This window comes from Falco punctatus (assembly GCF_963210335.1).
Source record: "Falco punctatus genome assembly, chromosome: 6".
Classification (NCBI taxonomy): domain Eukaryota; kingdom Metazoa; phylum Chordata; class Aves; order Falconiformes; family Falconidae; genus Falco; species Falco punctatus.
In genome coordinates, this window is record NC_137585.1 from 69890427 (window position 1) to 69903936 (window position 13510).

The window sequence follows — 13510 nt, forward strand, 5'->3', positions numbered from 1 at the left end:
GTGACAGTCACCGTGGTCTTGTTTCTATTTTGAGCCTCAACTGATTGAACTCTTGTTTGCTGGGTTTTGGCTCTGCTGCTCCATGCTACCTGAAGAGGAACTAGGGGAGCAAACAGCTTTCCTGAGCTATTGTTACTGCCTGGGGCAGATCTGAGCAGCTTGGCCGCCCCACACAGGCATGAGCAGCAGTCCTGAGGGCTGGCCAAGGGGCCAAGGGCAAGATGGGGAGTCTGGCATCTGCCTTTTGCTGGAGGGATGAGGCTGGTCTGGCTTGTCAGGGACTCAAGAGCAGGAAAATTCTCATCAGCATCTCCAGTGTCAAGAGGGAGGGAGGCGGCTTGTCATCGCCCCAGGAAAAGGGTTGTAAATTGTTTTTGCTGCTCCTCTTGCTGAAGACTATCTCCGTCCAAATCTTTTGTGACCTTTTCCCATGGGAGTTTTGCATAGAAATAGGAAATAGAAATAATGAAAGGAGGAAAAGTGATTATGTGGAGCTTGTGGAGAATTATTATTGCAGCTGTTTTAGCTGGAGCGTTAGATCACAGCCCTTAGAGGAAAGGGAAGAGCCTTTGGTTGCTCCTCATTTACCATCTGGGTCTGAATGCCATTCTGCTTTGTCCTGAGTTATATTTGTGCCCTCTGGTAATTCTGGGGCACCTGTATCCCTTTCAGCTCCCCAGAGACATGTGCACTTGTCTCAGGCCAGGTTAGGTGCTCTGCTGGCAACTGCCTGAATTCAGAGCAGCATGTGCTTCACTGGAAGTACAATTTTTGTCTTACTGGAGTCACAAGTTTGTCGCCATGTCACTGAGGTGAAGCACAGGGTGAAGCACTCTGTGTGCTATGAATGAGCAGTTGCATTGCCCTGTTATGGTTTTCCCTCTCAATGTCTGTCAGAATATTTTCTATCCAGCTCTACAGACCCTTAGGAGCTCAGACACTTGTTTCCTTGCTATTGGCAATCCCTTGTCAGGCTGATCTGAATTCTGGTAGAGGTAATTTGAGTCAGATTTGTGTATGTGCATATTTCTTGGGGTGCCACAGAGGCTGCAGGAGAAAGCATGAGGCTGGAGTAGCACAGGATGAGGAGAATAGATTTGTAATTGACAGAAAGAAACAGATGGTGTTGGTTGTAATGCCTATGTTTATATTTAACGTTAAAGGCTCCTCCTGGAGCACCAGCCCTTCAGTGATATGTAACACAACATAAAAGCATCTGGGGACAGAAGGGATTGTCAGATCCCAGCAGGAAATCCAGCCATGGACTTTGCTGTGGAGTTTCAGTGGGTGGTAGCAAGCAAAGAAAACAGAAGTTAGCTATAACCCTCCTTCGGAGCACTGTGGTCAGGAACCATGATTGGACCCTGGACTGGAGCTGCGGTGGTACCCAGTGCCCCAGCTGCAGTGAGACATTGCATTGCGAAAGGAGTGCTTTCTCAGAACACTTTTTTATTGCAAGGTAGGGAAAGACATCAAGCTCCTGCTCTGTTGTCCTTACCATTCATGTCTTGGTGAGGTCAATCCCATCCTGACTAGCTCCTCATATAGTCTCCTCATGCTGCTCCATGGTGGGATTTACTGGCGTGCTTGGAATTGCTGGATGATTTGTTCTGTGAATGCAATTAGTCACCACCAGCGCACAGGTGGAAGATGAAAGTTAATTGTGTGGCACCTAATTATCTGTCATTGCTGGAAGGGTTCTAAAACAGAGGCAAAAAGTTGCAGTTCTGGCTGCATGACTGGGGGTCTCATGGAGCAGCAGTGAGAGATGCCAGACTTCTCCCAAGACCTATGTGTTATCTTTAACGACCTTTTGTCTTTCTGTTAAAAGATAAACAAGAAGCTTGAGTCTCTCAGAGTATAAATTAGCATAGCTCTGCTGCAGGCAGTGGAGCTGTACCAAATTTTATCAGCTGAGGAGGGATGGAGCCTATGGGATAAATGATGACAGAATTATCCTTGTGTGAGTATTTTTTTGTGTGTGTATGAAAATGCACATGCAGGCGCGTTATGTGCCCACATGCTAGTTAAAGGTGACTGCTTTTTTTATTTGTATTTAGTGCACCTTGGAGGCCCTACCTAGACAACAGTCACAAACGAAATATCATCAGATCGTTAACATGTCCCCGACTTGTTAACAAAATAATCGCATGATTTGTAGTAAAGAAAGCCAATTGAAAGACTCGCTGAGTAATATTCCTTCCAGTCCCCTGACACGTGCATATATTAGAAATCCATGTGATGCAAAGGACAGGACAAAAATGATCGATAGCAGGTTTCAGTGCTCTTTATTACAACGAATAAATTGATCATGTCTAGCAGATTTTCCTCCCAGCGGAGGCTCTGGGTATTGAGCATGTCTCGCTCATTTCTCTTTTATCCTTATTTTGGAAGCATGCCAGACAGTTTCATACCATCATTTAAATTTATTTGTGACCTGAGGAAGTTGTGTCACCCTTGAGACAGTTAACTTCCAGCTAGAAAGTTTGGTGACATTCTAGAGTTACGTGGAGGGATATTACAAAAAGTTTTCTGATGGCAAGGTGTTGCTCCTCAATCCAGTCCTGCATCAGCAGCTCCCACCTGAGAGCTGTGCTGAAATGCTTCTCCTGATCCTTGAACTACTCTTATTTAACTGGCATCCTATTCTAAACCCAATGAACTCCAAAGGTGTTAACCAGCACTTTTTTCATAGTCCTGGGCAGCAGAGCCCAAAAGTAAGTGGTTGCGGGGAGTATCCCTTCAGCCTAGAGAGGGGACTTCTTGTATCAGATGATGGCAGGAACATGTTTGTGGGGAAACAGAATGGGAAACTTCTGCTGCTTTCTGTGCCATGCTATTTGACAGCTTATGCCCTCTTTTGTGGTGGCTCTCGTATGTGGAATGACCTGTCAGAGACACAGCAACGGGTTATTAACCTGCTGTTTTCACAAGCTCTGTCCTGACAGAAGTGTCCTCTTTGAGGCTTATGTAACTGGCCTGTTACTGAGTCTTATGGTCCAAGCCCTTCATTCTTCTGTATTATGCAGACAGTGGGCAAAATGCTGTGGAATTGCGTGAACTAATTTAGGTCTGTTTTGTGGTTTTGCCCTTTGCCTGTAGAGTAGTAACTATTATCTGTTGAAGGAATTGGCTTCTGGATTCCCACTCCTGACTTGTCGCATAATTTGACATTAGGTAGGACACTCAAAGATGGTCTGACTCCTAAAATAATCTGCAAAGTGTGTGATCTCCAGGTGTGCAAAATGAGATTATACTCGTAGCGCAGGTGAGTGAAGGCTTCTTTGAGACTCTACAGCAAGCCAGCAGTTGACCAAGGAGGAGGACTTATGCCTCTGGACCATACTAACCCACCCATGCATTAGAAAAGAACCTAATCCTCCTGTTTGCTGAAGGTTTTAAGATCTCCTGCCATTTTTACAAGGTACCATTTACTACTTCTATCTTATGTGCTTTATCTGAGACGTGTCTACAGCCCTCAGTCCCGCACCTCCGAATTACCCAAGTCCAGCTATGGGGGGAGGGCAATGAAGTGGGGCAGGAGGGTTTAACTCCAACTTTCTCCTTTAGGAAAGATATATTTTAGGGCTTAAGATACCATGCAAGCATGTAGTGTCATGTCTGAATTTCTTGCTGATGACTTTCCTGCAAGTTGCTTTACGTAAAGCAGGGGGAGAAGGTATTGAAACAGGAATCAGTGTTTTATGAAAGATGAAGTTAAAACACAAAGTTTATTCTGTAACTCTATTTTTTATGGCCTGATTGGCATTAAGAAGTCTCTCTTTGATGAAGATTTGTAAGGTTTTGTTGCTATGATCCAGAATATGCATTTGGAAATCCTGTTGAGTGGCTGTGGAGATGTGTATCCCTAGAGACTGTTTTAATTTCCATATTCATTAAACGGATTTGTGGTGCCTGAGAGAGACCAAAATCCTTGAATAACACAGCTGTGAAAGGTGGGAGAGGAGACATCAGGATCAAGGCATACTTTCACCATCAGTTTAACCCAGTCTAAGTCCATGTGGCCATTAGGCTAGTCCTGTTCTCTGCTTTTCTTCCCCTCTCCATCTTTCTGCCTCAGCCACCCATTGCCACTTTCTCTGTGTCCACAGCAGTGCTCACAGTGCCTGCGATGAACTGGGTCAAGGAGCTGTTCTGGCTGGAAACTAGTGGGAAAAAAAGGACTTTATGATGGACCAGGTTCTTTTAAACTGTAGCACCGGCACAAGGGAAGAGGAAAAACATGGGTTGGAACAGGCATACTGCCCAATATCCCATATTATCTTATTAAGCCATCACTGGAGTTGCCTCCACACATATAGTTTGTCTGGCCAAAACCAGTATTTTCAAGGGCCATTTTGCACCATCCGGTAGAATTCTGTATTTGGTATCTCCACCCATGATATTCAACGGGATGATCTGAAAAGGCGGAAAAGGTCTTTTCTTTCTCTGGAGTGTCACTTGCAAGGATTGCAATGCCCATCGCCTGTTACTTAAGGCTTAGGGTGATGAGTACATGAGCTGGTTGACTGTGGCTCATCCTGTTGTCCTTTGAAGTCAATGTATACCTTTTATTGACTTAGCTGCGCAACAGATGAGACCTGAGATGAAAGAGCCACTGTTGTACTAAAGCCTACTTGTCCAGTAGGTTAGAAAAATAAATAATCCCAGACACTTTCAAAGATGGCTGGGGTAGGGCTGCACATAGCTTGTTTGTGAAGTTTTATTTAAAAGAAAAATAGTTTTCTCACAGTCAGAGGGCTGCCGGCTGACCTGACCTTTTCAGGCTGAAAATGGCCATTGGAAGGATGAATACGATAATAATAATAAAAGCTCTCCTAGTCATTACTGGACTGCTGCTGAAAGGGACTTGGCAAAGGCTGAAGAAATGTCAGAGTGAGAAAGTGCACCGTCTGCTGAAAGATGATTGTGTCTGGCCCTGCTGGGTGCCCGGTGAGGCTGGTGAAATCTCCACTGATTTCAGCCAGAGGGAAGGTGGCTGAAAGCCAAGAGAAGACGCTGCTTAGAGCACAGCCCTGAAATTTCATGCAGGTGATGTGTTACATGGGAATGCACTGTCCGTAACAAACCATAGAGTAAATGTATGGTAGATGTATAGCATAGTAAAATGCAGTTTCTTGGAAGCACATAGTCATACTTTAGTGCCAGCCACACTCTCTGAATACTGTTTATATGTCGCAATGGTGCCTTTTGGGCTGTGCTTTTCAACAAATAAACCCTTCATCCCCAGGTATTTCTTCTAGCTGTTGTGCTCAGCTTCCTTGATGATGGTAACTGCTTCATTAGATGCTTGATGAATGGTCTGTGCACATTAACATCATTTTATCTAGCTGATAACTATGAGCTTTACCATGCAAAGCTGTGTAACATCCGTCATGGGGGGGTTCTAACAGTTTAGGCAAACTTCTGTCAGGAATGGTTTAGGTATGAGAGGCAGGAAGATGGATTAAATGGCTTCTGAAGTGCCCTTCTATCCCTGCTATCTCTTACTTTTAAACTCTGCCATAGTAATAATGTGTTATTTCTATGACAAGCATCTCGGGGAGGCTCAGCTGAGAGGTGGGTGCCGCTTGGACTAGGAGTAGTTCAGAGGCTGCACCCATGTGTTCAAAATGCGAATGGCAGCCCAGCACGTCCCAGCTGGGCGAAGAGGTGCAATGGGCAGAACTTGTCCCACCTAACTTCACGTGCTTGTGTGGAAACGTCTGTGTGTACAAGCTAGGCTAGCTAGCTCCTCCAGCTCTGGAGGAAGAAAATGAATACAATTCATGTGCCCTGCTCTGAACATCTGAGGTGTGCTGGAAGCACCTCCTCTCCCTGCTGACCACCCTCCCGTGCTGCAGGATGTTGACCAAGGGCAAAAGAAGTCCTTTGACCTGGTCAGTATGAGACCTCAGTGCCTTTCACATTTCCATGGGATATGATACTCGTCCGAACACTTTTCTATCAGCTGGTCGTGTCTAAACATTGATAAGGCTTGTTGCCTTAAAAGGTTATATAAAAACTTACCTAACCTGTTATTTATTCTGATTCCTCGCAAATATTGGTGATATATTTTTGCTGAATTTTGGCTTGCATTCAGTAAACCTTTTCAGTTCATCTTTAATTTACAGATGGTTTTGGCAGTGTTTCAACCTCAGTTTCTGGTGATTGAAACCTAGTGCTTGAATTAGGCTCGAGATGCAAATAGCCTGATTTTCAGCAAGTCTAAATATATGCAGCTGCCTTTTGGAGTTCTAAGTAATGCAATTAGGGCTGGGTTTCTCACTGCCAAGAAAGTCGCAAATGAATTAGGAGTCCAGAAAGAGAAATGTGACAGAATACATGAAAATGTCTTTAGGAATTTGGAGATTTAGGAATATGGATGGAAATAATTGAAAGCTTGGTTCAAGTCTGCAGCTGAAAAGCACTAATATAAGTAATTTCAAAGGAGATTAAAGAGGCATGTTGTTCACGTTCAGGAGCAGTGCAGAGGTGGGTGTTAGGTCCAAATGAGGGATGTGACAGAGCCCTGCTGATGGACGGCTCTGCTGCTCACCCATGGGCTGGGATGGTAGAAGTGCAGGGGGAAGCGGGGATATTTACTGATGTCAGAGAGTACAATTAGAAATACCGAGTGCAGTAAAAGAGGAGGATGGGCTAGAATGCCTGAAACTAATAAGAAATTGGAACTTGGATCTCCTCTTTCAAAGCCTAAATTAGGAGAATTGACTGATAGGCAGCACTTAAAGGCACTGGAGTAGTCTTAAGGTGTTGAGAGAGTAGTCCTTGAGTGGGCTAATGCTACAGAGGCCAGGCATGGGGGAACACAGCTGTGCAGAGAGGCTGCTGTGTCTCTACGTTTGCCATCTTTGGGCTATCATGTCTTGGTGTACCAGGGTAGTGAAAATGTTGTCTCCTTTTCAGTGTGATTAGTCTGGGGGGATCACAAGGGTGCTCAGTGAGGTGGGACTCCCTTCTTATCTCCTTCTGTATTCATTCTTTCCTTAAAGAGTCTTATTTGTGTGTGGGTCTTCATGGTTTTGTGTTTGGGTGGTTTTTTTTTTAACAAATACACAGCCAGTCCCTGCTGCACTTGTAAATATGGATAGCACATGGGTCTGTAAAGATTATGGATGCCCCTTTTAGCAAGCAATATCTTTTAATAGCATTGTGTGTAGCTAATCGGGTTAAGCAAAAGTATCAGTGGAACAAGCAATGCAAGTTCAGGGAAGGAGTAAGTGACAGACCTCTTGAGAGTGGTTGCTTAGTAATATTGTGGCAGGTAGGACAGGAGAATTTTTTCTTTTTGTCTTTGGCTCAGTGGTGTCTGTGTTTGGAAAACAAGAAGAGCAGAGCAAGCTGTTAAATTGCAAGAGACTCTTGCTATTGTATTTCATAACATATATGCTAAATGTTTATTGCTGCTGGGCTTCATCCATTGTTTTCTGCTCAGATCAAGTGTTCAGTGCATTTGGGAACTGTTTGTAAGGGCTTGTGCCCTCTCTGCCCTTCTAGTTAAATTTATAAAACTTCTAAAAGTTCTAGTTAAGTGGGAAGGGCTACAGGGTATCTCCCATCTAGGTGAAAGGAGGAAATGAAAAGGTTGGTGCAGAAAAAACAGGAAAGACATTGAAGCAGGTGTTGCTTTTTGTCATGGGGAAAGCTCAGTTCTACAGGGGGTCATCTGGGAGAAAGCTCTCCAGTCAATGGTGACGAAACAGATGGTTCTAGAGTGTTAGAAATGCCCTGAAATAGGCATTTACTTTAAGACAAGAGAAGCTGTGGCGATTCCTGTGTCTGTCAGCTGTTGTAAAGGACCATGACATGACTAGCTCCGATGTAGAGGTCTGCACTGGAGACATCTAACATGATGTCCACTGGGTCTAGGGAGCTGGGCAAGGAGGAGTACTCAGTGCCACTTAAAGTCAGGCCAAGGATTGTATGAGAAGGGAAGTGGAGCTGGAGGACACACTGGTGGGGACATGCCTTGCTGAACTGTTGCTCAGCTGGCTCGTGGTGGATTGGGAGCTGGAGAAGGGTTGTAGGGCAGGAGGTACAGGTGCCCCCAGGGAGCCAGAAGATGTCTGCTGGAGTTTTGCACAGGACCTGTGAGAGTGTGGCAGGCACACAATATCGATCCTGTATCGATGCTTTTTGAACTTAGGACACCAGCCAATTCTGTCATTTTTTTCTCCCCCCAGCAGAGCTGTGACCAGTGCACCATCTCTTTGACATCGTGTGGTGTCCTTGAAAAAGAACATATGTATGTCAGAGAGTTTCTCGTAGCAGCTTTGCATGGTAGTGGAGATGTGGTTTCACAAATTCTCCAAGAAAAAGAAAGCAAAATTCAACAGAGGATAAGACAAACACACTTGCCTATTTTTGGTGGATTTTTTCAAGTTACTATTAACCTTTCATTTAAAATGTAATGCTGAGGACTACACATTGATTCTGAGCGGCTTCTTGGAACAGCATCAATTTTCCATTTACAAAATTGCTTTTTTTTAAAGCTTAACCCTGTATGGGGTACTGTTCATTTTTTCCTGAGAGACACTTTCCTATGGAAACCTACTCTTTGGGACTGAAGTTCAAACCAGTTTTGCCAAAGCCTAGGATTTATGAGCAATAAAATAGGAAATATAAGAGGAAATAAAGCTGAATTGGGGGAAGGACATGTTTAGAACATTAAGGCCAAGCCCAGAAAAGTACTAAACCAGAGCCAGAATTACAGTTAAAATTCAAACAGGCCCATGGCCAAATTTAAAGATGCTATATGTCTGGATGATAGTGGGGAAAAAACATTGAAAGCAAAACCAGTAATAGCTGGCAACGAATAACATCTGACAATGGATTTGCCATGAAATTAATTTCAGAGAACTGCTGGGTGAAGAAACTTCTCCATCAAGGAGGAGGAGAAATCTCAACATAATGCAACAGCATTTTTCAATGAGAGGCAAAAGTGTTGTAAGTGTCCCACGGTGCTGAGGAGGCTCCTCTGTCAGCCTTCTATATGTGGAAGTTCAAATTGGTGAGGCAGATTGGAAGTGCTGAGCTGGGTAAGCCAGTGTTAATGGGCAATGTCCAGTGCCTGCCTACATCATGTGTGCTCTGAAAGCGTTGGTGCTGCATTCAAGGTGTGCTTCCAGCTCGTAGGAATGGGCCTGAGCTACACTGGGTACTGAGGGCAGTGTCACTGTGGCTGCTAAACCAGCTTGAGATGCTGGATCATTTAGCTGAACCAGAGCTCCATGCAGTTATGTTCACTCACTGTAAGTAGCTGAGCTGGTTAATTTAAAGCTGACCAGTGGTCCAACCAAAGTGTGAGCTGCTGTCATGCCTGTGGTGCAGCACAGATATATTCTAGTTATAAAAGAGAGATACAGCTGGGCCTTCAGTGGCTGTTTCTGGGTAAAACTGTAGTATAGAGGAAAAGAACTATAGAATAGTGTAGTGTAGTATAGTATACTATAGGAAAGCCAAGGGACAGCTTGAGCTAAACTTGGTTAGGGGCATGAAAAATAACAAGGGTTTCTTCAGCTATATAAGACAACAAAGGAAGATGAAAGAAACTGTACCCCCACCCCAATGAGTGAAATTGTTCCTCTGGTAATTGACTGTAATGAAGACTGCAAATTGATTTCTGCCCTTGGGCACGCATGCATAACTCAAAAAAACTCAGCCATGAGAACAGACATGGAAAAGGCTGAGTTACTCAACAACTTTTTGCTGTGGTCTTTACCAGCAAGTGCTCTAACCATGCTGCCCAATTCACAGAATTCAAAGGCAGGGACTGGGAAAATGAAGTGCTGCCCGTGGTAGGAGAAGATCAAGTTTGAGACCATCTAAGGGACCTGAAGCTGCACAAGTTCAAGGGACACAATGAGATGCATCTGCAGGTCTTGAGGGAACTAGCGGATGAAGTGTCTAAGCCATTATCCATCATATCTGAGAACTCATGGCAGTTTGCTGAAGGAAAAGGGGAAGCATAACCGCTATTTTTAAAAAAGGAAAAAAAGGAAGACCCAGGGAACTACAGGCCAGTCATTCTTACCTCTGTGCCTGACAAGTTCATGGAGCAGATCCTCCTTGAAACTATGTTAAGGTACATGGAAAACAGCGAGGTGATTGGTGACAGCCAACATGGCTTCACTAAGGGCATATCATGCCTGACAAATTTGGTGACTTTCTACAGTGGAGTTATAAGATTGGTAGATGAGGGAAGAGCAACTGTTGTCATCTACCTGGACTTGTACAAAACATTTGACACTGTCCCACATGACATCCTTGTCTGTAAACTGGAGAGACGTGGATTTGATGGATGTACCAGTCAATGGATAAGGAATTGGCTGGAGGGTCACAGTCAAAGAATTGTGGTCAATGGCTCAATGTCCAGGTGGAGACCAGTGATGAGTGGTGTCGCTCAGGGGTCTGTATTAGGACCAGTATTGTTTAACATCTTTGCTGGGGACAGGGACGATGGGATCCTCAGCAAGTTTGTGGATGACACCAAGCTGCCTGGTATGGTTGATACTCTAGAGGGAAGGGGTGCCATCCAAAGGGACCTTGACAGCCTCTGTGAACCTCGTGAAGTTCAACAAGCCCGAGTGGAAGGCCCTACACCTGGATCAAGGTCATCCAAAATATGGATATAGGCTCGTCAATGAGTGGATTGAGAGCAGCTCTGTGGAGAAGGACTTGGAGGTACTGGTAGATGAAAAACTGAATATGAGCTGGCAATGTGCACTAGCAGCCCAGAAAGCCAATCCCATCCTGGGCTGCATCAAAAGGAGTGTGGTCAGCAGATCAAGAGAGGTGATTCTGCCCCTCTACTCAGCTCTGGTGAGAACCCACCTGCAGTACTGCCTCCAGCTCTGGGGCCCCCAGCATAAGAAAGACATGGACCTGCTCAAGTAGGTCCAAAGGAGGACCACAAGGACGCTCAGGGAGCTGGAGCACCTCTTCTATGAGGCTAGGCTGGGAGAGTTGGGGTGATTCAGCCTGGAGCAGAGAAGGCTCCGGGGAGACCTTGGAGCAGCTCCCAGTACCTAAAGTGGCCAGCAAGAAAGCTGGGGAGGGACGTTTTACAGGGGCCTGCAGCGACAGGACAAGGGGGAATGGCTTTAACCTGAAAGAGGGGAGATTTAGATTGGATACTGGGAAGAAACCCTTCCCTGTGAGGGCGGCGAGGCGCTGGCAGAGGCTGCCCAGAGCAGCTGTGGGTGCCCCATCCCTGGGGGTGCTCAAGGCCAGGCTGGACGGGGCTGGGAGCAACCTGGGCTGGTGGGAGGTGTCCCAGCCCATAGCAAGGGGGTGGAACTAAATGGTCCTTAAGGTCCCTTCCAACCCAAACCATTCTATGAGCTGGCAGAGATTTTTTGAGTTATGCATGTGTGCCCAAGGACAGAAATCAATTTGCAGAGTCTTCATTACAGTCAATTACCAGAGGAACAACCAAGTCTGTGGACTGTTTTTCAGCAATAAAGTTGATTTGAAGGTCAGATAGAAAACAAAAAAACCCAAAACAAAACACCAAAACACCAACAAAAAAAATCCGCCTATTGCATAAAAGAACTGAGCACAATAGTGAAAAAAGTGATGGAAAGAGACTATGTAAGAACTCTAGTTCTGCTGTGTAACTTTCCCTGTGAGTCCTGGGACTCCTCTTGGACATGGCTCACTGCACACAGGGATGGGGTGGTCAGAGGGAAGAACAGCTCTCCAGAAACCTCATCTGACTGGTTACAGCTGGAGAGATTTCCATGGAGGGATGAAACAGGAGAGATGGAGACTTGATTCTTCTTGAACTTGGAAAGAGCTTTTTCTTTATAATTTCAGTTACTGTCCTGAGTTTTGAATGTCTGGTGATAGCTGACAATCAGAAAACCATTAAAGGAGATGATTCTGCACTGCATGGTGTGTCCCTCACAGCTGCACCACTTCTGAGACCCCCTCTGGCTGCACGCTGGCTAGACATCCCTGGCTAGACATCCCTGAAGTGTGTTTTGATAGGGTAGCTGTGAAAGCAATCTGGATTGTTAACACCAAACTGCTCATTATAATTTTTTGACCTGATATGAAACAGAAAAGAGATCTGAACATGAGTCAGATTCAGAGCATTTCAATACCCTTCGCTTCACTCAAGTCTTGCATATTTAATTTAATAGATCATTTTTTTTCTTATGTGATGTGAACTATGAGATAGGTCTATTACAGATGTTTATGTATTCTGGTTGCCTTATAGGCAGATTTCATACTAAGATAATAAGGACTGGTTTTTTTCTGTTCCTTGAAGGCTGTATAATGAGATGGAAGGTGGAAAATGCATACTTTAACTGAGTATATTTGTAGAACTGAGTGTGGTGCATTGGATTTCATGTGTGGCTCTGGGTTTGATAGTATCTTCTTATGCCTTGATTTATTTTTGAGACAAATAGTTTTCCTTTCCATTGTTCTGTTAGTTAGGTTTCTAAACCATAGGTTGAGCCACAAAGGCATTTATTGAACCCTGAAAACCTTAATTTCAGAGAAATCAGAATAGTATTTGCATTCAGATGCAAAATAGCAAAGGTGTTAATGATATTTATTTCAAACTTTATTAATATCTGAATGTCTCTGGAGACCTGTGGTAACAGTAGGAGAAGTATTAAACTCAGTATTGTTTGTGTTTCTACAAGTAAATAAGGAGGGTTGCAAGTTGTCTTCTTGTGAGTCAGTTGAATATTTGCATGGATTAGCTAATCTGTACCAGAGACAGCATGGACTGACTGTCATCCACCTGATTCCCCTTCTTCTCCATCATGTGGGATGTCGGCACTGCAAGGGGTCAGGTCATAGAAAGAGCAGGAAAAGATTGCCCCCAAAATAATACTCATGTGCACAAAGTACCTCCTCCTAGGGGAGCATAGCTTGGGGACAGATGTCTGCAGTCACAGTGTCACAGATCTTTAAGAAGGCAGATATATGCTGCCTCATGGGTGGGTTTTGCCACAGTGAGAGAGAGCTACACCAGCTAAGGAGCTCTTCTGGGTGTCTCTCAGGCTGTGGACGCGACCACTGCCTTCCTCCTCCTTGTTTCATGGCCTGTCCTGCCAGGAGAAGCCAGCTAAATTGAAAAGAACCAATGAAACTTTATGGATCCACTGCACCAGTTTGCCCTAAAGCTGCATAAATGTCAAGTCTGCAGCTAAAGCTCTGATCCCATTTTCCCCAGTCCCATGATTTTGTGTGTTATTTTTATGGGCCATGCAGGGCCATGCAGTGTTGGAGGTACGGTTCTGCTGAGAGAATGGAGAAGTCTTCATCCAAACCAAGCGGCTGATCTCCCTCTGTAGCCAGTGGAGAGAAAGAAGTGTTTTGAGCACTTGTGTTATCTCCTCGTCCCCTCTGCAGCAGGTGTCAAAAATAGTTTTCCCTTTATTGACTGCAAAGGGAGCTGGAGGTGGCCTTGCCCATGTGGAGACATCTCATGGAGCTTGCTCGTATGTGTAATTTTAATATAGGTCTGTTC

General features: G+C 44.7%; 1 protein-coding gene across 1 annotated transcript in view; it reads left to right on the forward strand.

The window, feature by feature from the left end:
* Positions 1 to 13510, forward strand: part of ELAPOR2 (endosome-lysosome associated apoptosis and autophagy regulator family member 2) — a 128065-nt gene that overhangs the window by 51115 nt on the left and 63440 nt on the right. The gene's annotated exons all lie outside the window — the stretch shown is intronic.